Genomic DNA, 24,992 nt, shown 5'->3' with positions numbered 1-24,992 from the left:
AAACCAAGGACAGACAAGTGGTATAAACATTTGAAAGCAGGCCTTAAAGGATAGCGGTTTTACAAGCATGGATGAGATTAAAAATGCACAGTTAAAGAAACCTATAAACTATCCCGAAGAAACAGTTCCTAGAGTGTTTCGGGTATTGGAAAAAGCACTGGCACAAGTGTATAGTATGTAATGGGGAATATTTTGAAGAGGATAACATTGCTGTGTATTAAGAAATAAAGTTCTCGCCAAAAATTAAATATTTATATGTGAACGCACCTCATATCAAGGTTTTTGCTTAGAAGTCCAGAATCGCTGTAAATGTTGTTGTTGTGGTCTTCAGTCCTGAGACTGGTTTGATGCAGCTCTCCATGCTACTCTATCCTGTGCAAGCTTCTTCATCTCTCAGTACCTACTGCAACCTACATCCTTCTGAATCTGCTTGGTGTATTCATCTCTTGGTCCCCCTCTACGATTTAAAAAATCTGTCAAAGCAAACAAAATCTTAAGGTACTTTGACCTTTGAAGTCTAATTTTGAAATGATATTATGCCAAGAACTGCTTCCTTATTTGCATCCTTCATCTGGGTGGGATATGGTAAAACAAGTGCTCTAAGTACAACTCTGTATGTCCTCTCAACAACATGCCGCAGGTCTGCACATGGTCACGTGATGCCCCACCACGCAAGTCTCCCACCATGAAGTGCTACGAACTGAGCCGAAAGTCTCCCACCATGTAGCGCTACGAACTGACCCGAAAGTCTCCCACCATGAAACACTGCGAACTGACCCGAAGTCAGCCGAGTGCAACCGATCGGCACCAAGATTTGCTGTCTCGAGAGATAAGTAAGACAACATGCATCTTTGGTTTGATTTGAAAGTCGGGGGAAGGTTTGGAAGCACCAATCATTTTCCTTGTGGTGGTGTTTGAATGCGTGTGAACAATGTTGTGCTGTGAGTTTCTACTACTGGCTTATGAGGACAAAATCTGATGTAGAGGCGTTAAATATCTGGACCTCAGCGTGTTTCGCTTGTTATATTGTCAACAGGCATCCGGATAATCTGCAAAGGTAATCATGTAAGGAAATTCGTAAATTTTGTGGAATGTTTATTTTGAATAGTAAGTACAGCATTCGTGTAATTGCGTGTTTTTTTTCATTGTCTTTATACATAGTAGTCATGTTTAATATAAAGTAACTCAGCAGTTGTCGCTGTGTGTAGCTGTACACTATAAATACACTTTTAGCAGGCTATGTGTCTTGTGATTTCTGACGATGGAAATGCAAGGAGACAAACGATGGCTTATTTACTGACCATTAATTCCCGTGGTACATATTGTACTGAAGGCTGAATTGATAGCGTAAGCCGCAGGATTGTTCACGACGAAGGAAACGGAACATCTTGGCAGATCTAATTGTGAACAAATTGCGAAAACTTTATATATTGTAAAAGCAAGTGTGTCCCGTGTACGAGCCAGAATCCGGCGTTCAGTCTTATAGCTTCAGTCATCTGTTTGGTACTGCTGTTCATGCTGTGACGTAAATTTGCGGTAACTGCATCCGCGTGGAAACCGTAAAGCTGAAGATGATTGCCGCACACTTACCATTTTGTAGCTGTTGACGGATTTTGGAAGTCATTTCAGCTTAAGTAATCACCTTATTTTTCTATTTATCCTACAAGTCAATTCAGCAGTCGTAAAAATGTATATGTGGGTCAATTTATACTTTGCTTCATTCAATTGTGGTTGACAGTTGAGAACTGCAATGAGCTCCGTAGTGGTCAAGTTAGCTTCTGTTGAGAGTTGGAACACTTCTGTCCATTTCAGTTTGGAACCCCATTTTGTGTAATTTACTTGTTTGTTTTTCAATATGATGGGATAGCTTATTTTGTTTCAGGTAGAAAATATTTATATCATTAATCTGCATGCAAAATGACTTGTTTATAGTTGATAAAACAGTGTGTGCGTCATTAGCTAGCCTGTACTTATCACAGAAAGTGCATAAAGAATAATAAGGAAGGGGATAACAAACATTAAAAGGTGATATAATAGTGCCTCTTGTTGGTGTGTGCTGTGCTCAGAGTTTTTACCTATGTATAAATGATACTTTTATACCTAGAAGTGTGTCCTTAGACATAGTGACTATGTAACCTAGTACACCTACCCACAGAAGACTATACGACATGAAGTATTTCAAATTGTGACAAACGTTTGAGCAAAAAATCATTCTCTGTGATAAGCTGTTAGGGTATGCTATATATCGGCAACTTATTACCATTTTGTACATGGTACCTGAAAAGATATTCATTTAATTTCTTTTAATTGTATTGTTTGAAATGAATTTTGAAGGGCATAGTTGTCACACTGTTTCTTCTCAGAGTTCAAAATTGGGATCAGCTTGAACTGATTGGTGCAATTCATATGGGTTGAAACATTTGAACTTCCTCCACTGGAACACCAAACAATAAAACTTTCATAATATTCTGTATAGTAATACATTTACAGCTTTCCTCCATGAGCCACCGTATGATGTGTGGCAAATGGTATTTCATGTATTACTACCACTTCCCTCTTTTCAAATTACGTTCAGCAACAGTGTAGGAGGCTGCCTACTGGAATTGGATGAGCAGTTCAGTGACTCTCTTGTGCTCACTAATAATTGTCATTCATTTTTGGTGACCATGGTGACTGAATGTTAACATTCCAAACAAAAGTGTACATAATCATTTATTTACATATGGAATCAGAATATTTTGTAACCACAGCCGAATATTATAATCTAAAAATGTTACCTCATTTACTCCAATCATTTTATTAAACTGACCACCTCATTAGGCTTTTATAATGATTGAAGGCCTGCCCCTTTAATGAACAATTTAGGCCCATATGCCTTCCTCCACTTGACTGTTTCTGGAGGGCGTTCAGCATCTTTCAACCACTTACTTCCCCCTTGTAATGGCACTTACCATCACTTTAAAGCTGGTTTCATCCTTCCCTTCTACCTTTTTCATTCCAGACAAACATACTAATGGTGCCTTGGCTCTCTATTTCACTCTATTTAGATTTGTTATTGATTTGATGCTCCCAAGATGGAGAAGTTGATGACCTAATAGTTTTGTCCCTTCGAATCATTAGTCCAATCCAATGAGTGCCAATGAAGAAACTCATATTGTTTCATACTGGTGATAATGGCAGCCTCATCTGAAAGAACTGAATGACATATTGGATGTCCCCATCCCCTCCTTATGTTACAGGAGAAAAAGTGATTCACCAGAAAAGGGAGTCGGATAATCAGCATAGTTCTTGCATGTGTACCAGGACAGGCAGTGCACCTTTCATGCTTAATAAATCTTTATTCTTTGTAGAATAGATGGAGGTGAATTTAGAGCAGTTGCTTTGATAGATAAAACACGATGTAGATCTCTATTGACCAAAGCAGCATACTCCACTCAGTCATAGCTGCTATGCTCCTGCATTACACTGGATGACATTCCTCTTTTAATCACCACACCTCATTGGGGCCTTAATATTGCTGAAGAACTTTATTTCCTGCAGTTACATACTTCAGACATGCAGCTGTAGAAAGACGAGTTGTCCATTTTGTCAGCTGTATCCCGTATCTACCAAAAGTTATCCGGATCATTTATTTTGACCTTTAAAGGTGACTTGTTGTAAGAAAAAGTGAAAAATAATGCTATATGAATGTGAAGTGAACGCTTAAATACCGCTCTCATGAGATGATTCAGATGCATATGTTTTGGCTGTATGTCATGGATCCACAAATGATCCAATTTGTGGAGACTGCAGGTGGCCATTACATGAAAATACCCCTAACAAGCAGTCACCAATTTGCATAAATTGCAAGGATCATTTCTCCCATTGTCTTTTCCCTCTCAACACTAAGCCCTGTCAACCATTCAAGTGCCAGGAGACCTGTTCATGGGTTGCAGAATGATGGTAGCAGATTCCTACTCTGATATTTCTTAACTTGAGTTCAAACTGCACAAGGAGAAAAGCAAAACACAGGGCAAGAAAATACAATAGGTGAAGGTAGAGCCACTTGCTGTGATCACTGCCAGAGATATTATGCACACGAGGGCAAAAGAAATTGCAACCAGTATTTCCTTATGAATTTTGATTTTTGTTTGACACACTTGTAACAGATTTTGGCACACGACATCCACTTTCAGATACTGTAGACGTTTGGTGAGCAAGCGTTTACGTGTTTTTTTGACAAATCCAAGTTGGTTCTGCAATAGCATTGGACAGGGTTTGTCTTTTGGTTCTTGAGACCAATGTTTAGGGAACAGATGCTGTGTACTACAGTGCTGGAAGTAGTGCCCTTATGTGTGGGCACAGAAGTCACTCTTTGAAATTTCTGTTTTACTTATGAGGGGTAGCTGACATTGCTCTACATCTACATATAATCTCTACTAGCCACCAAGCGGTGTGTGGCGGAGGGCACAATTCACGCCAAAGTCATATCTCTCCCCCCCCCCCCCCCCCCCCCCCATTTTCCACTCACGGATCGTATGAGGGAAAAAAAGACTGTCTGAACACCTCAGTACGAGCTCTTATTTCCCTTTTCTTTGAATGGTGATCATCACGCGATTTGAAAGTTATTGGTAATAATATATGCTCTACATCCTTGGTGAAGACTGGATTTCGGAATTTAGTGAGCAGCCCATACTGTTTAGCGCGTCGTATCTCTGCAAGTGTGTCCCACTTCAAACTTTCTATGAGATTTGTAACGCTCTTGCGATGGCTAAATGTACCAGTCACGAATCTTGCCGCTCTTCTTTGGACCTTCTCAATCTCTTGAATCAGACCCAACTGGTAAGGGCCCCATACAGAGGAACAATACTCTAAGACTGGATGAACTAACGTATTGTAAGTTATTTCCTTTGTTGAAGAACTGCATTGCTTCAGGATTCTACCAATAAACTGCAATTTAGAGTTCGCCTTACCCATTACTTGTGTAATCTGATCATTCCATTTGAGATCATTTCGAATAGTCGCAGCCAGATAGTTGACTGATGTTACCACTTCCAAAGACTGAACATTTATTTTGTACTCTTACAATAATGGGGATTTTCACCTTGTTATGCACAGTAGGTTACACTTAATAATATTGAGAGATAACTGCCAGTCATTACACCATGCATTTATTTTCTGCAAATCCACGTTGATTTGTTCACAACTTTCGTGTGATACTACTTTTCTGTAGACTACAGCATCATCGCAAACAGTCTAAGGCCGCTGTCAGTACAATCAAACAGATCGTTTATGAAAATCATAAAAAGCAGAGGACCTATTATGCTGATGTGGGGCACACCTGATGTCACTCTTGTTTCTGTAACTACCCCATTCAGCATGACATACTACTCCCTTTCTGTTAGAAAACTTTCTATCCAACCACATATGTCATTGGATAGACTGTAAGCATGCACTTTCTGTAGCAAGCGACAGTGCGGAACTGAGTCAAACGTTTTTTGAAAGTCGAGAAATATGGCATCAACCTGGGAGCCGGTATCTAGAGCCTGTTGTGTATCGTGCACAAAGAGGGCCAGCTGTGTCTCGCATGACCACTGTTTCCTAAAACCATGCTGGTTTCTGCAGATGAGCAACTGAGGCTACTGACATGATTTCCCACCAACCTAACATTTCTGTCTTGAAAGAATTCATGAGACACTTCCTAGGCTACTAACAGTCAGTTCTCTCCAGTCGTCATCGTCCTGGACTGGAACGCATGTGACATCTTACATGTTAGTATTAATTTTCCAGTTGTGTTGTCCTTACTATACCGATATATGACTGGACATTTTCCAACTGGATTTTCAAGAATGCTGATTGACACACCTTTTGCACTTCTGCAGTGTTTGACATTCCTCTTCATGCAACAATTTACAGTGCTCTCTAGGACACAGCATTTCAGCATTAGATGTGGCAGAATCAGCAGCTCTTCTTTCCATGGGACTATTTCATTGAAACTGGTCCTTTGGTTGGACCAAGAAATCACAAAACACACAGTCATTTCAGTCACATAAGATTCACCTGTCCAAAACACACACACACACGTCCCAAAGGTGTGTTAGCTTGGGTCCGTTACTTCATTAAATTGTGCAAGAAGGGAAGGGTACAGAACTATCATAGAGGGCTCATGCCTCTTCTTCAAATGTATAGGCCTTTGTGGCCTCCAGTTGGTGACTGATGTCCTCTTTATCTGTCTGGATGGTGTAGTCCAACAAGACATGTAAGCCAGTCTGACACCACCATTATTGCTGAACAACTAATACTAGACATGCTCCAGGTCCCACAATAAAGAAACTAATACTGTATGTTGCCCAAGATTTGGCATGTGTCAGAAACCCTCCCACCTTCTAGCTACGCTAAGTGTGTCAATTTACCCTATGATATACAGTGTCTGCCCGTACCTCCTTCAGTATGTGGGAGTTTTCCTACGTACTATTTCTGTGGCAAGGCAGCACCAGGTCATGATATTAATGCATACAAAAGCGAAGGCATTACACAAGTGTCTGATTCCGCCCATGTGCTTCGTCCCATGACATCATCAGTACGGCAGAAACAGCTAGTTCCAGCATATACAATATGGCGACAGTCTCCTCACTACATACATACGCCAACAACCCCTAACATAAAAGTGACACAATAACGTCTCACTCCAAAAAGAAAATGAGGGTAATGGAACAGCTGCAGAAAATTAGAGATTTAATGTGGGGGAAGGGTAAATATGCAATAATAAAGAAACACCGCACCATCCTAAAACAATATCCAAAAAAGAAATGTAAATTACAACTTTCCGTGACAAAAAAAAAAAGCCACCACAGGAATCGGACAATTCCCTTGACCTATATAGCTCAGCTGCAACTATTGATACCAAAAACGCAACACCAAGAAGTGGTGGAATTGCATATTTCCCTTGACCTATATGGCTCAACCACAGCTATCGATACCAAAAAGCAACACCTACATCCCTGAAAGGTGGAATTTGACAATTCCCTTGACGTATGTCACTCAATCGCACTTGTCAATACAAAAAAAAAAAAAAAAAAAAAAAAAAAAAAAAAAAAAAAAAAAAAAAAAAACCCACACACACAGCACTTACAACTCCGAAAAGTGGAACCAAAACCTCATCAACTCAAAAACACAAATGCCCCATATTCACTACATGAATTGAAACACAGCCGACCTACCATAAATATACAACACACAAAGCATCACAGTTACAATAGAACAAAACCAAAACCAAAATTACTTACTAACAAAAGTCTCCGGCAATACCACCTAGGCTGGCCATCATGAGAGTGAGCGCACCCACCCACCTATACACACACGCGCGTATGCACCAAAAACAAAAAAAATCTCCTAGAACACCCACTCGTGAGCTTCAACTAAAGAGCAATAGAAAAAAATTAGTTGTCTTTCCACACAACAAACACCAAACATTAAACTCAGCATGTCCACATCAATCACAATTGGGCACCATCAAATACAGCACAACATCTACAAACACAACTAACTCAAAAACACTGTGCTGTAGTTATGTCACACACTACATCATCATTACATCACGAGATAAAGCAGATGAGTGGAATCAGACGCTTCCGTTGACTGAAAGCGAGTACGAAGAAGAGAGTCTTGCTGTGTGCTAGTAGCGATGGCAGGAATGTAGGTCAGATGGTACAGGAAAAACTAGCGACAGCGTACTAGGTCACAAATATTGTGAAGCCAAATGACACAAGGGAAAGGGAATTTGTTTAAAGATTTTTTACAGAGTATCAGTTTACCATAGTAGGTGGACCAGGGAACATCCTGGATAGAGGAAAAATTAGTGTGTTAGGGATGATGTGGTTGAAATAGGACTAATGGATACATACAAAAGTGTCAATTTTGTGGAGGTCCTGCAGAGCCGTGACTGGCCCTGCTGTGAGCCATGTAAACAATGATTTAAGCAGGCTGCTGCTGGCTAAACAGAAACCTTGTACGAGTGCAGTACCTGTCGGTACAATTGGGAGATGAGGATATATGAGATATGCTGTACACCTAAATAGGGGATAGAAAGAGAGGTTGGCCGAGCATTCTTGCAGAGAATGTATAGGGTATCACTGTCACACAAAGCAAGATATCTGTGATCGCTGCTGTCAGTGGGATATGTGTTTTATATTCAGGCATCCTGTTTTCAAAGAAGTTACAGTATCAGAAGAACATCATAAAATGTTTAAAAATTTGCAGGAAAGTAAGATTTGCGTATTTCATCAAATAGTTAGTGGACTGTGTAGTTACACAGAAAAGCTTCTTGTCCGGAAATTTTAGAGAGCTCTGGAAAGATAGACACCATGTGCCTATCTGAGTACCACATAATCACCGGGTTAGAGAAGTTCATATAAAAGATCACACTCCAGCAACATACTCGCATACAGCTAATGTGGGGAAAAAGAGGAGTTGTGACTTACATTAAGACAGAACAAGTTCAAAAACACTGAGGCAAATTAATTTTATAGTGGTCAGCACATAGAAGTGTGTGCTGGTGAATTGATGTTGAAGAATAGTTTAGTTTCAATTGTGTCTATAGTTCCCCACTGGGAAATTTTAAACTGTTTATGAGAAATATGTAGTCCTTACTATGGTGGCAAAACAGCAGCAAGCAGTCAGGACTTTTGATATTACCTAACCCTGTGGTCATTTCATTGTAGGTTTTAAGAAGGATTCTCATAGGAAAAATCATCTGGAAACTTTGGTTTGAGCTCGGTAATTAATTTTCCAGCCTAGGTTGATAAAGATGGTTGGACCTAATTGATATTTTCTTTGAAGTTCAAAGTAAGAAAGTAACTGCATACCCATTAACAAATGCTGTCTCTGATCATGATACAAAGTTAGTTAGGATAAATAAGATAGTGCCTTACAGTATAGACACTCTGCAGTGGAAATCAGTTAGAATAATTAATGGCTTCAAAACAAATTGTTTTAAGAATAGTTTACAAGAGATTACCTGGAGTGAAATTTATAATGAGCCAAATGCTAATATAAAATTTAATCTATTCCATGAAAGAAAAAGGGAAACATCTCTGTAGGCAAGAACAAGTAAAGATCCTGCAGTAGTTGCAATTCTCTAAATTATTAAGAATTTTTTTTTAGAAACATTGAGGAACATCCGCATTGTCAGTAATTCGGACAAGACCTACAGCTACAGGGAATGTAGTGAAACGAGACACAGGACAGCAGGCCACAGAAAAGGATAACATAACCATTGAATTAAATGGAAGGTCTATAAATGGTCAGTCATGTAATGGGTTCTACAACATTATCTCATCAGAGCCACAATAATATCTTTAGTAAATTGTAGTCTGAATTTAGGGAAAGTTTCTAAACTGAGAATGACATTTACACATTCATTCAAATTTTACAATCATTAAATAACAAAATAGCACTGGTCGGTATTTTCTGTGACGTGTCTTACGGCATTTGGCTGCTTGAAACACAATATTCTCCTAGGTAAATTGAGGTTTTATGCAATTGATGGTGTAAGCAGCCAATGGATAATGTGTTCTGAATCGCTCTCACTTCCTAATTATCAGGTCTTTTGATATTACCTACTCCAGAGATAGCATAATAAAATATGTAAGATTTAATTTGAGGACCAGCAGAAAATGGGCATATTTTAAATGCCACTCCATCTTGGTCATTGGTCTTTAGGGCCTTATATGCTCGCATTGCAAAGCCATGTAGTTTTTAGGTGGTTAAGAACATAGTATTTCCAATGAAAATGGTTTCAAAGGATTTTTAGAAGATTAATTTTCTGCAAAGTGTATTAATAATAACCATTTTTGGCATTTTTACAAAAATCCTCAACATTGTACTAAGTTTGTACACTATTGGATAGCAGTAGGACAATGAAATTTTATATTCTAAAACTTTATATTGATAAGTTACGACGTGCAAAGTTTCAGGTCTATCCTGCAGTTATGTCCAGAGGTACAAAAAGCTAAACTTCACAGTTCTCTCAAGTATTTATTGTTTTGGCTGATTTGCTTCAGATTATCCATATGAAGATTGACGAAGAGATCTTTATTATTTCACTTAATAGAGCATGAAAAGATGTAGTAGTTTTTCTTTTTTGAAGAAAATATTGGCGAGATATCATGACACAATTTTCCCGAAAACTCAGGTGCATTTTCGATAGTTGTACTATGGGGTCACACAAATGACTATTTCTGTGGAAGTATCGTATTGACGAAAGTAAAACATTTACCAGTGTTCATTGGGAACATGTACTAATGTGTACACTAAAATCCAGCACACTTCATGATGATCATGCGGGAACTTTTCCCAAAATTAGACAACTTGGCATGGAATGCCCTGCCATTGTCACATCTGTTCCATATTAGATGAGTCTTTCTTAATAGTTGTAGGCTAAACCCACTGCTGCCCTCAGTACCAATTGGTGCTGACTAGCCCTATCGCTCTTATCTCTTAGAAAGTCAATCATACTCGTCCTGAACTTAGGTCTCATTGGTATTCAGGTGAAACTACCAAGGACACTTTGAAAATATGAGACTCTACATGTGGATGATTCTGTATTATTGATTCCAGGGAACTAGGGGCTTAATTTTGGTGCTGTTTGGTAACCATGAAACTAGCTAGCAACAGCCAAGTGTTGAGAAAGATCCTGGGATTTAGTCAGTATGATTTGTAAACTTTTGAGTTATTTCCAGTGTGGTCATCTTAGCTATTGGATAGGGCAGTTGGGTGACTCCTGCCACATTATCGTACCAAGTGGGTTACAGACTGATGAACCAGTGTGACTGCTGACCTGTGCAGTCTTGTTAAGCCTTTGAATTTCTCATTATTTCAATATGTGGGTGTTTTTACTTCTTTCTTTACTTCATGTAATTGATTTGACTGTCTTATCCATGTTTCCCGTGATTGAGATGTAGGGGTACATGTTGGAGACGTGAAAGGTCTGCCTATCATCTTACAGCCTTGGGGTTCTCCACCTGCTTTCAGATATGTAACCTCATCCACTCCATGGTGTCTACAACATCTCTTTACAGTGTCAAAAATCTATTACAAAGGCAAATGACAAAATATCTTAGTAAGATTAGCGTTGTGGTCTGGGTGGTTATCAAAATTTAAAATGTCATTGCATTTGAGTGCTATATGTATCCTGTTGATGCACAGAATATTGTGAGGTTAACCCAATAGAAAGTGGCTTCTCCTCGAGAGAAATAGCAGTATCATGGTATATTGAAACAAAATTGGATGTGCAGACTTAGTGAAATTTCAGAAATAAGTAGGGAAGAGGTTCATCACCACGCCCATCAATTCTTCCATAGCACAAGAAATTTATGGAGATGGGGACAGTGTTCAGTAAAGCAACGAGTGGATGACTAAGAACTTCCGAGGAAAACATTGATTCAAGAAAAGCCTTTGATCTTTCTCCCAGAAAGTCTATCTGTACTGCTTACAGGCATTTACAATTACCACATTCAATAGTGCACAATGTCGTACACCACAAATCACAATTGTTACAGGCATAGGTTCAAATGTTAAGCAAAGCAGCTCACATTTTGTATTGAATATATCAGATGAAACATTCCTCACCCTAGTTTGTTTCAATAATGAAGCAACTTCTCATTTTTCAAGGAAACTGAACTCTCAAATGTGGGATAAGGGAATCCTGTGGGACTTGAGAACATCAATTAAATGGACCAAAGCTGGAAGTGTGGTGTTGTATCACATGTAGTAACGTTATTGGTCCTTTTCTGCTAAGTGAGACATCAGTAAGTACAAATGTGTGCCTTATAAAGGGGCATCTTCCTCTAGCATTACTTTTCCCCAACAGTAGTTGTCGATACAAGTATTATTTTCCAAATTTTGGACAGGTCAGTCTCATCTCGGCTGCTTTTTTGAAAACTTTCATATAATTTTATACACAGTATGTTATATTTCAAGCTAAAATTTATGATTAGAAACATTTGAAATTACGAGTTATGTGGCATACTTAAAATTTCTATTATTAATTACCCAATCTAGTACTGTTTACTGTGTTTATTACTGTATTCATTACGAAATAATAATTGAAGTTAATAGAAATTCATTTGTCAAGAAGAATTGTAAACCCTTTGGAATATGGTTATTACCACAGAGTGAAGTAGTAGTAAGCATGTCTCTGATGTGATCGGACATATTTTTGTATTTTGGGCCAACAATGTAATTTCGACTTTGTTAATGTGAAAATTCAAAAGATTGTATGATATACTAAAATGTGACAAAAATATATTAATGCAACAACCATATTCAAACTTGTTTACATCACTTCAAACATGAGAACCTAAAATGTGAGAATTTCAGTTTCAAGAATCGGGGCCCCTAGACAAGAACAACTGGAGCCAACTCTACATGAAAAACTAAGTAAACTAGGATGTTTATTGTAAGCTTGGTTCTTCTGAAATTTCTCGTGAAAGACTTTGCTTATTGTGGACTATAACTGGAATTAGGAAGGAAGGGGGAGATTAAAACATGGACCTTTTGATGGAATTAGTGGCACCTTTAACCAACCATCATTTTTCAGTTCAATGGTGCACCACCACATTTGGGACCAAATGTGTGTAAGTTTCTAAATGAAATGTTTCCAGACTATAGGATTGAAAAGGGGGATCAAATTTCCTGATAATCTTCTTCACCAGATGCCACTGCAACTTATTTCTATAGGGTTTTGTTAAAGATGTTATGTATCAGACAATTGTATGAGGCATCACTGATCTCAGGCAGAGGATTGTTGATGACACTACCATCATTGATAAGATTTTGCTGCATGTGAAACATATATTTGAATGTCGGGGGGGGGGGGGGGGTTGTTTTTCCCCTCACAAAGTCATCTATCAAGATGGTTATTTTATTGGTACAAACGACTGCGTGTCTCTTACATTTGGATTGTTCGTTGTGAGGTGCCTGGTTTGATCCACTTAATCCATAGTAGATTGTAATTTCAGAGCAGCTTCCCCCAGTTAACCCTTGCAATACCGGTGTGGGGGGAGGAGAGAGTAGTTTACGCCCACCTTTTGAAAATATTTGATCCATCATATAGATGTGGATGCATGACTGCAACTGGTCAGTAACTCAGAAAAAGGATATCAGCAGCCATAATTCTTCCTGTTTTTATTATTATTATTATTATTATTATTATTATTTAAGCAACCATTTATGGTATGTCAGTAGCATCAAGACTGGTTGCTTAAATAATATAATTTTTAGTAAGAATTATGGCTGTTTGTAACCTTTTCTACTGGTTTTGAAAATACTGTGTTTTAAATTTTTCAGTTAAACTTAACCCAAAAATTTAAGGCTTGGCACTAGCTGTCACTTTCCACAGTGAATATCATATTCTGGGTTTTAAAGTTCAGGGCTTCACTTACACATCAGTACCATTTTAAACACTTACACATCAGTACCATTTTAAAAATTTTGTTGTTAGATTTACGAAATTTGCATTTTTAAATTTTTTTGTGGTAGCCATAAAGTCACCCCAGCTTGGTAATACGTTCTTGAAAAAGCATTGATATTGCAAAAAGTGTGCTAAAAGATATTTTCAGGTTCAGGACCTTACATACAAATCAGTACACCTTTAAAAAGTTAATATGTTGACAACAGTTAATGATTTTTTTAGGGTGGGCGTAAGGCACTTCCTCCTGTAGCCTGTAATGCATGTTATGGAAAATGCATTGATATTGCTATGGTTAATGAAGTACTTACCCAAAAGTTTCTTCTCTGGGATGTGTGTTTAACTGATGATTTGGGGTATTCAGTTAGATATTCTAAGCACAAATGGAGTGTAAATGGTTAGAATTATTGTGATTCATAAAATAGCTTTTAGAAACAGTGTATTAGTTGCTTCTATTTATTAAAGCGTGCCTTGACTTGTTTGATGTTTTCGAAGATTCCCCATATTGATGAAGATTTGTAACATAATGTATGTGTGAGTTAATGAATGAGACACTGAGCCATAGCATTTCTGAGAACAACCTGCACGTGGATTCATGTTACATAGTTTACAACAATTGCTTCTAGAGAAGAATGATTACCAGAGAGAACCAGAAAGAGACAGTGTTAATAGGAACATCAGACTGGAACGAAAGCTAGACAGCTCAAGGTATAACAACCACTTCATATCAGAAACATATGAACTTATAAACAATGTAACACCACTATCAAACAACAAAAAGTGCTTCACAAAACACACACACACACACACACACACACACACACACCTGCAAACAACCAGTTACCATATTCAACACTGAAAGGAAATGTAAAGAGAAGTATTAAAAATGCAGTGTGGAGGGAAATTTTGTGCAGTGAGATTAACTGTAGCTGGCAGATTTTATCTAAGCTAATAAAACTTAAAATTGATAAACAGCATCTTTGGACCTTTGTGATCCAAAAAGTACCCTCTATGAATATTTTAATGATATTCCACTGTCAGGTGGAAAGTGTTTTTATTTCCTTGCATATCACTACTGGCTACTGTGCGTTGTTAGTTGATAAGAAAAAAAGGTAGAGTTGCACCATGGTTCAGAATCCACCTTAACTGGAGGTCCTCAGAAAACTGATTGGTTAAGTCAATTTATAGGAAGGCAACAGCATACAACCTCCAACAGGACCATGCCTGTTACAGCACTGTGGTGTTCAGAACACTTTTTTAAATTGATGTTTACTCTCCTTTTTGATATTGTCTAAGGTTGATACCATTGACTAGAAATTAAAAATCCTTGGATTTTTTATTAAAGAAACATTACCTAACAAGCCCAGAGACATGCGGAAGAGAGTGGAGAGCCGGATAGAAATTCAGGGCACTCTCTCCCTCTTGAGATGGGAAAGTATTACCAGAGGTTGGAAGAATCGGCAGTGATCAGTGGCATGAGGATGCAGAAGGCAGTGGAAATCACTGCAGTAAAGCCTAACGTATATCCACAGGAAATGTAGCCTGTAATTGGAAAAGTGTCATCCCCCCCCCCCAATCTCTCCCCTCTCCTTCCCCCTCTACCTCTCTCTGTAAAAGATTTTGGACTGATCCCATACATAGATTGCAGGGAGAAGCTAACCAAAGGGAGGTGGTGATGGAAAAAAGGTAATTAAAATCAGTGAAAGGGTAGCAGTGTATGAGTCAGGAGTGGCAGAAGTTTGAATGTAGTAGGGGAGCTAGAAAATCTGAAAAGGGAAATGCAAATGATTAATCTAGATATACTAGGAGTCACTGAAGTGAAATGGAAAGATTAGGATTTGTGGTCAGACAAATATAGGATAATATCAACAGCACCAGAAAATGAAATAGTGGAAGTAGGATTGGTTGTGTGTAGGAAGGTTTAGCAAAGAGGGGGTTGCTGCGAACAGTAATTAGCAAGAATCAAAAGAGGTGGTATCCTTGGAACATGCTTAAACACATGGAAAGTACCAGCTGTATTACATCATGGTGAGGCTGAAATTACGAAAGCAGGTATTGGATTGTTAGATGTAATTGAGAGTTGATGTCGACTCTGATCACAATTTAATATTTGTGAGGATTAGACTGAAGTTTTAAGAGAATTGTCAGGAAAAATCAGTGTGTAGAGGAATAGGATACTGAAGTAGTGAGCCATGATTATGTGCATTCGAAGTTTTCGTAAGCTGTAAGTATTCTGATAATGAATACCACTGTAGGCAGTCCAGTTTAAGAGGAATGGACATCCCTAAAAGGACAATCACTGATATTGGACGGCAATAACTGATGTGGGACAGAAAAATAAACAATACAGTATTGCAGTGCTTGTGTATTGATTCAAACTATGATGCAGTGTTCCTTTCTATGTGTACGCAAGTCCAAAGGAACACTGCATCTTCATTCGGAATAACACATGCATTGCAATATCGTATATGTCCGCCGACACTGGGCGAGCAACTTTCAAGTAAAATGTCTCCCCTGTATGGGAATATACATAATGGATGTAAGAGTACAAGTTACAGACAAATGATTGATGATGTATGGAAGTGTTTGAGTCATGCTTGGATGCCAAATTTTAAGGCGACTGTGCGTTGGGAAATCTGTGTTCGATTCCTAGTCGGGCACAAATTTTCATTGTTGTAATTCCATTATACAGCTTAAGGTCATCCATATTTGCAACTACAAATACATTTCATGTATAGAAAAATATTAGTTCCAGGAACAGAACTGAGAGAAACCTCAGGTAAAGAAGAAATACCCAAATTGCTTGACAAAAGAAGGAAAATACAGAGTGTTCATGAAGAGGAAATAATAGAGCAACTTGCATAATTTAAGGATAAAATCAGGTGGCAGTGCATTGGAGCCGATGTGAAATGGATACAGGAAGAAGGAGAAAAAATAAACAAGGAAATGTTCACCACAAAAACAGTTGTAGCATGTAGAGAATTTAAATAACATTGATGAAACTAAAAGCAAAGGAATCAATGTTAAGAGTACAAAATGGATACTATCTTTGCCTGTGCCAGTCTGCTTCTTCTTCGTTTTATCCATCAAGGATAGCAGAATTGTTCACTTTGTCTCTGATGTGGTCTTCAATTTATTGGTAGTCTTGTTTTTGCTGCTGCTTATTTCGTTCATCTTCCTTTGGTTTACTCTCAGTCCACATCCCATTCAACAGGCCCCACAATTATTCCTTAATTTCTATGAGTATAGCAGTGTCATGAGCAAATCTTACAGTTGATAACCTTTCACCGTGAATATTAATCCCACTCCTTAACCATTCTTTTTTATTGTTAAGTTCCATCATTGCTTTTCTGTTGTATAGGTTGAACAGTTGAGGAAAAAGATTGCTTCCATGCCTTATGCCCATTTTAATCCAAGCACCTTCAATTTTTTATTGTTCCCTTTTGGATCTTGAAAACATTCTGTATTGCACATCTTTCTCAGTTGCTTAGTCATGTTTTTCTGAGAGTTCTGAGCAATTTGCACCATTTTAGAGTGCTGAACATTTTCCTGGGCTGACAAATCGTATAAAGATGCCTTAACTTCCCTTCACTCTTGCCTCCATTGTGAAGTACAATGTCAGAACTGCCTCTCTGGTGCCTTTCCCATTCCTAAAAGCCAGACTGATAAACATCCAGTAGATTCTCAGTTCTCTTTTCCATTCTTTTGTTTGTCATTCTTGACAGCAGTTTGAATTCACGATCTGCTAACCTGATTGTGTGATAATTATCACAGTTATCTACCTTTGTATATTCAGGACTGTGTGACTAACATTTATCAGAAAGGCTGCTGATGGTATGTCTCCAGTCTTATGGAATCCACACACTAACGGAAGGCCATAACATACATAAATACTTGTTCCAAAGATCATGAATATGACATTTTGTAGTGATCTGGAACATGTCACTTTAACATAAGTTTTCTTTATACAAAATAATTAATTAAAATCTTTTTTACAGCTACTACTTCATATCTGAAAATGCATCTAATGAGTAGAATTAGTTGTCATTCAGAAATTCTTTTAATTTGCTTTTAAATGTTGCTTGGCTATCTTCAGACTTTTAATGCCATTTGGCAAAAGACCAAAGATCTTTGTGGCTGCATGATTCACTCCTTTCTGTGGCAAAGTCATATTTAATCCAGAATAGTGAAGATCATCCTTTCATCTAGTGTTGTAGCTATGCACTTCACTGTTATTTTTGAATTGGGATGGGTTTTTAATAACAAATTTCATAAGTGGATATATGTATTGCGAAGGTACTGTGAATATCCCAAGTTCCTTAAATAAATGGCATATAGGCAGTCATTTTCCCCTCGTTCCATTTGGGAGTGGAACGGACAGAAATGCTAGTTGTGATACGAGGTACCCTCCGCCACACACCGTATGGTGGATTGCGGAGTATATATGTAGATGTAGAAATGTCTGCAATGTGGTCTTGGGTGGGCTCCAGCTGTTATTGTACACTTTTGTGCAATGAATACTTTCTCTCTTAATGACTAATTGCCCCAAAATATGATGCCATGTGAAAGCAGTGAATGAAAATAGGCATAGTAGGCTAATTTACTGACATGTTTATCAACAAAATTTGCAATAGCCCTAATAGCATAAGTAGCTGAACCTAATCATTTCAGCAGATTATGGATGTGTTTCTTCCAATTAAATTTCTCATCAATACACACACCCAGAAATTTTGAATATTCTGCCTTAGCGACAGACTTGTGTTCATTGTCTATATTTATCTATAATGTTATGCCATTTACGGTACAGAATTGTATAAACTGTGTTTTCTCAAAATTTAGTGAAAGTCCACTTGCAGCGAACCACTTAATAATTTTCTGAAAGGCATTATTTAAAACTTCCTTTGCTGATTCTTGTTTGTTAGGGTGTGATTACTATACTTGTATCATCAGCAAAAAGAACTAGCTTTGCATCTTCATGAATATAGTGTGGCAAGTTATTAATATACATTAAGAACAATAAGGGATCCAAGATTGAACCCTGTAGGATAACATTCTTTGATGCCTTCCCAGTTAGAGGAATCTGCTGATTTTTGCAGGCTACCTGTACTGTTAATTTCAACCTTCTGCATTCTTCCAGTTAAATATGAATTAAACCGTTTGTGCAATGTCCCAGTCACCACAATACTTATCTAGAAGAATTTCATGATTCACACAATCGATAGCCTTTGAGAGATCACAAACTATACCAATGGGTGATGTACGGCTATTCATTGCTTTTAATATTTGATCAGTGAAAGCATATATAGCATTTTCTGTTGAAAAGCCTTTCTGAAAACCAAATTGACATTTTCTTAGTACTTCATTTTTACAAATATGTGACACTACTCTTGAATGCATTACTTTTTCAAGAATTTTGGGTAAAGCTGTCAGAAGTGAGATTGGGTGGTGTAGTTAGCATCAGACCTACCCCCTTTTTTATGCAACGGTTTAACAATATTGTACTTCAGTCTATCTGGAAAAATACCCTGCTTCAATGAGCTACTACATATGTGGCTGAGAATCCTACTTATTTGTTGGAAACAAGCTTTTAGTACTCTGTTGGAAATGCCATCAATTCTGTGTGAGCTTTTACGTTTGAGTGAATTTATTATTCATCTAATTTCTGTTGAAGATGTGGGTTGAATTTCAGTTTTATCAAATTGCATAGTTACCTCCCCTTCCATACACTGGCTCTCATTTTCTAATGAATAGTTGGATCCTATTTTCTCTACAACACTTGAAAAATGATTATTAAAAATGTTTTCTACTTCTGACTGTCTTAAGACATCAGGTAATAAGTCATTTTTGAGAACATTTCTTGTGGAGAACAGCAGTTTTTCTTACAAGGGAACCTCCCCATCGCACCCCCCCCCCCCCCCCCCCCTCAGATTTAGTTATAAGTTGGCACAGTAGATAGGCCTTGAAAAACTGAACACAGATCAATCGAGAAAACGGGAGGAAGTTGAGTGGAACTACGAAAAAAATAAGCAAAATATACAAACTGAGCAGTCCATGTGCAAGATAGGCAACATCAAAGATAGTGTGAGCTCAGGAGCACTATGGTCCTGTGGTTAGCGTGAGCAGCTGCGGAATGAGAGGTCCTTGGTTCAAGTCTTCCCTCGAGTGAAAAATTTACTTTATTTTCGCAAAGTTATGATCTGTCCGTTCATTCATTGACGTCTCTGTTCACTGTAAAGTTTACTGTCTGTGTTTTGTGACCGCACCGCAAAACCGTGTGATTAGTAGATGAAAGGACGTGCCTCTGCAATGGAAACCGAAAACAGTTGATCGCAAGGTCATAGGACAACCGATTTCTTCACAGGAAAACACGTCTGATATTTTCTATACGACACTGGTGACGGCCTGTGCGTCATATGATAGGAATATGTTGTCAACCCACCTAACTTGTACACTTGGCGAATGGGTAAAAAGATTCTTCTACTTTGCCCGATTTAGGTTTTCTTGTGGATGTGATAATCATTCCCAAAAAGGGATGAAAACATAAGAGCTTGTCACATAAACTCAACAAATGAGTGCAACAGTTTCACAGTTGCACAGTTTTCCCTGTGCTCTGTCAAAATGTATGATTTTAACGTTTTCAAATTTTTCCATGTGTAGACCGTCAATCCTGCATATGTCCAAGCAAATCTGAAAATGTCCTGGAATTTTGGAGAGTGAAGTTGATTATGTATGAGTGTCTGAACTTTGATAATGGTTCTGAAAATAAAAAATTAAACTTATGACTCAAGGGAAGATTTGAACCAAGGACCTCTCGTTCCATTGCTCCTCACGCTAACCATGGGACCACCAAAAAGATAAAAAGTAAAGTAGGGTTCATGATACCTAAAGAATAAAAAAATAGCAGTTGTATCAAAAGAACTACGGCACAAAATCTCATTGATCCATTGAGTTAGTCAAAGACGTAAAACAGCAAACATAAGAAAATCGAAGTTTAAAAGAACTGTGAACATAGTTGTTTACAGTTATTCCATGAAATAGATGTATACAATATGTGATGTCTAGGTATAATACACCAAGGATCCATCTAAGCAATAATAAGTGTAAAACAATGCATAAGTATTCAAAAGTTAAGACTGTAGTTGTCTGTAATCACAAAAAGTCTGTAAAATTGCAGTGAGCATGATATTACAATTACTATTTAGAGAAATAAAAGGAGTAAATGCTAACAGAAGTAAAATAGCATTCTTTAGTTAGCATAGATCAAATTCTTCATAATGCATGAAAGGAGGTGCTGCAAGCAAACTGATCCTATGCAGACAGTCACAAATAAAAAATAAGAAGATAAGCAGTTAAAAGTTTAAAATAAAGTGTGCAAAATTTTTTTTACAAACATTAGCCCACACCATAAAAATAAAAAAAGAATAAAGGAGAAATGGAACAGCAGGAACATTCTATGGGAAGTCTTCAAAAAGATCATAGAAATATTTGTGTCTGAAGTCTAATTGCTCATGGAGTATGCATAAGATTTTATTTTTGTAGTGAGGTAGACAATTCACTACTTGTTTTAAGGAGCACACCTTATAAATCTCGTAATAAATCAGTATTTGGTCAACACCAACACATCACAATCGCTCAGAGGAATGTATGAGGAGTAACTTATTAAGTTCTTTACAATGCACCTAAGGGATTGTTACTTAACACATTCGAAGAGAGAGAAAATTTATGCTCACTGCAAAAATGAGTTCAGAGGAATATATTCCTGAGATCTTTTGAAGACTTACTATAAAATATTCCCAGTCTTCCATTCCTCTGTTTATTCTCTCTTTTATATTTTATGGTATGGTTTCATGTTTGTAAAAAAACGGGGGGGGGGGGGGGGGGTGGGGGGGTGGGGCAACAACAACTTGTGCACTTTAGCTCTTGGATGCTGACATACTTATTTTTTTAAATTCATGACTGTCTTATTAGAACCAGTTTGTGTGCAGTGCCTCTCTTCATGCAGTGTGATTATTTTGCCTTAGGCTAGCTAAGTAATGCTATTTTACTTCTGTTTGCATTTATTCCTCTTTTATTTCTGCCACACAATGTATAAGTTTCCAATAAATCCCCACAAATGTTGATTGATGTTCTCACAACTGACCATTGGTTCTATCTGTTTTTGTATGCATATTTATCACAGGTTGACGAAATGTTGTTAATAGCAATTACTTTTACATAATATAAGGCAGCTATTTCTTCATTTGTTATTAGCTTTTGTGTAATCATTCAGTAGGTACATTATTGTAGCAACTGCCATGTATACCTGATTGCCTATCACTCTTGTAATGTGGTGTGTGGTGGGCAGAATTTTGTGTATTTAAGCAAAAGCTGCATTGCTCTCCTTAGCTGCTGACTTCATGCCGTTCTTAATGCCTGCTCTGCTCACTGTCTACCAACATGGGTATAATTTCTGCTTTTGTGATCTGTTATATAAGATGTATTTTGTATGTTATTATTATTTGTACACATCCCTCTTAATCCATTCTGTGTTCATATTTCAGTATGAGCTCTGCTAATGATCAGCAACTACGCAAATAATGGTTTCTTGTGGTCAAGACAGTTTATGTTCTGAGGGCAAAAATGCAAGGATATACATTGTGCGCGCACACGTGTGTGTGTGTGTGTGTGTGTGTGTGTGTGTGTGTGTGTGTGTGTGTGTGTGTGTGTGTGTGTGTGTGTCCTTTTCATAATATTGTTAAACAATTAATTAAGTTAGGTTTAAGTGCAACTGTGAGATGAAGAAGTGGGTACAAAATGTATAATTGTGGCAAGTTGCATCAAATCTGTCAGAATACTAATGGTGGTGGATGAGGGTCATTGTTGTTCGCTTTTAACTACCATTTTTTCCAAAAATAAATTAATATTGTAAAAGAGAATTCAAAAACCAACATTTACATTTAAAAGTGACCATGTAAATTAACACAGCACCATAGTAAAGACGCCTGCTAAAACATATAGTGTTTTTAGTATGGCATTGATGCTTTCATTGTAATCTGCAGTGAATGTTACTGCTTCATTTGATTTTGAACATGGTCTTCACGTTTTTCTGAAGATTGCAACATCAACTGAAGAAGGAAGCTGGGCACGAAATATGAACATGTTACCTGATACTCTTTTTATTTTTTATCTATCTTGCTCCCTTGTATTTTTAACCCTATTACAGTTTGTGGCACATATGTCCATTCGCAAATGGGAAAGGGCAGCTGACTGCTCTGTATGTGCTCATTTCTTTATGAGCACAGCATTATGTAACTTTAACAACAAAATTGAGATAAATACAAACCAAAATAATAAAATGTAGAATCGGATAATAATGTCACTTAATTGAACATTGAAACAAGCTCACATGCAGTAGTTAAAGATCCAGCAAATATTGGACAAATGCAACCAAGAAAAGACAGTGAAATATCTGTTAATTATAGTTATTATTTTTTAAATGCATTTTATCAAAAGTTTTGTGTGTGTGTGTGTGTGTGTGTGTTTGTTTTGATCTAAGTTGCAGTAGGCCTAATTCACATAGTGAACTTCATATAATTTCATTTTACTTTGTGCACTGTAGTGTAGTGGTTGTAGTCACAGCAATTTATCATTCAACATTGGTGATTCTTCAATTTCTCGTGGTGTGCTAGTTGACTGAACAGTTCGTGGTTATACTGCTGGATCATTATTCCAGTGGGCACATGGTTTTGGGGATCAGACACGTCTCCCTGGTGAAGTGTGCCCTTGACAATAGCATTCTGTCTGGTTGCTGACATATTGTGCCTGCTGAACAGTATGAACTGGTAGTACCACTATGTGCTGTTTGATTGTTCAGTAATGGTGATTTCTGAAAGTTGTTGTTGCTGTTGTTGTTTTATCATCATCATCATCATCATCATTCACAAGCTCCATTAAATAGAGTAAGTATTATTACATGATTTGGCTTACTAATTATGACAAAGATATTTTAAATACAGGGTGTCCCACATAAAATGAGTACACCTCGCTTCCGAGCTTCAGATAACAAAGAACTATCTTAAAAACACAGATAGTGGTTAAAAACATGTAGTTATCAATTTGAGATGCTGGAAGTGCTGACCATGGGCATCCACTTCCAGCATCTCTTATAAACAAGTGACTACATGTCTCTCTCTCTCTCTCTCTCTCTCTCTCTCTCTCTCTCTCTCTCTCTAAACATTATATGTTTTTTTTTTAGGTAGTTCATTGTTACTTGAAGCTTGGGTGTGAGGTGTACTGTTTGTGAGATGCCATTACCAGCAACACACTGTAATTTAGCAGGTGTCATGTTATTAATTTCTCTAGTAATGCTCCATTTAAGATCGCCAATTGTGTGAGAAATATCATCATGCAACCTCCTTACTGACTTGCAGGAATTTCTTACATTGTCCATGTGAATTCTGTCTATAGTTTCAGGGGTGCTCACTGTCAGTCATCTGGTCCTCTTCACATTCTGAACAGATCTTGAAAAATGCTGGTCATGGGAAGTTTCCTACCAGGATACTTTGCACGAAACATTTCTGTACATTCCTTGATTCAGCCTGTTCCTATGCGACACTGCACTACATCAATTCTTTGTTCTTATACAAACTGCTGTGTTTCTGTAACAACTCGCTATCATGAGCTCACAACAGCTGACACAAGAGCACACTGGTGCACTCAACTTTCCAATAAAAAGCAGGGTAGCCAACTCTCAGGACAGTGTTGCCACTTCACGAGCAATTCAACTAGAGATGATTAATTGGTACATGAGACAACCTGTATTACATAATTTCTCTTACAGTGGTTACTGCTTTAAAATTAACATAGATTTTGTTTTGCAGTTGGTGACTGAAATTCATACATTTGGAAATTTGACTGAAGTGCAAAATTTTGTACAAGTCCCTTTTAAGAATTGTATTTGTTCATTCTTGCTAGTTGACCAATTTCTGCTGTTCATTATTACAGTTTTCAGTAGGTTTTCCTTTTTTTTGTGTGTGTGTGTGTGTGTGTGTGTGTGTGTGTGTGTGTGTGTGTGTGTGTGTGTGTGTCTCTGTCCAAGTTGCTACATTCCAGTAGCATGCGGCCCTTGGTGTAGTTACCTCAAATGCTTGGACACAGGGCATCATTGCTTATTTTGAATTGAGGATAGTAAGCATTCATCAGTTTCCAGAGGCCCTTTAAAATCTCTGTGAAGTTAGGAGAGACTGGTAACCTTATTGCCAGTCTTTGGTGCACCACTGTCGATTTCTTTTGTTGTCTGTTGCCATTCTTTTTTCCAGTCTTCTAGAGTAGCCTTTCACAATGGTTGTTTCACACTAGTTTCAGGACATTTGGCACAAGTAACTTCCTCTTTTGGTCACAATACTTCTTTTGACATCTGGTCTGTAAGTTCATTCTTATCTTTCTTGTTTCTTCAATTTGGCTGTTGTGGTAGTTGGAATTCCTCAAAGATTGTAATGTTGTTTTACTATCTGTATTACTGTCTTGGTTATAAGCCATCTCGTGTCTTTAGTTTTTGAAGAGTATT

The 24,992-nt window shown here is 37.6% G+C and overlaps 1 protein-coding gene across 1 annotated transcript in view; it reads left to right on the top strand.

The window, feature by feature from the left end:
• The first annotated feature begins 698 nt into the window (after positions 1-698).
• The window catches only part of LOC126276571 (uncharacterized), a 232,052-nt gene continuing 207,758 nt past the window's right edge, over positions 699-24,992 (top strand). The window contains 1 exon segment of the mRNA XM_049977286.1: positions 699-1,057. The gene's annotated coding sequence lies outside the window, so the exon portion shown is untranslated.

This window comes from Schistocerca gregaria, chromosome 1 (assembly GCF_023897955.1).
Source record: "Schistocerca gregaria isolate iqSchGreg1 chromosome 1, iqSchGreg1.2, whole genome shotgun sequence".
In the NCBI taxonomy this organism is placed as follows: domain Eukaryota; kingdom Metazoa; phylum Arthropoda; class Insecta; order Orthoptera; family Acrididae; genus Schistocerca; species Schistocerca gregaria.
This window is presented reverse-complemented; position numbering and strand designations above follow the sequence as displayed.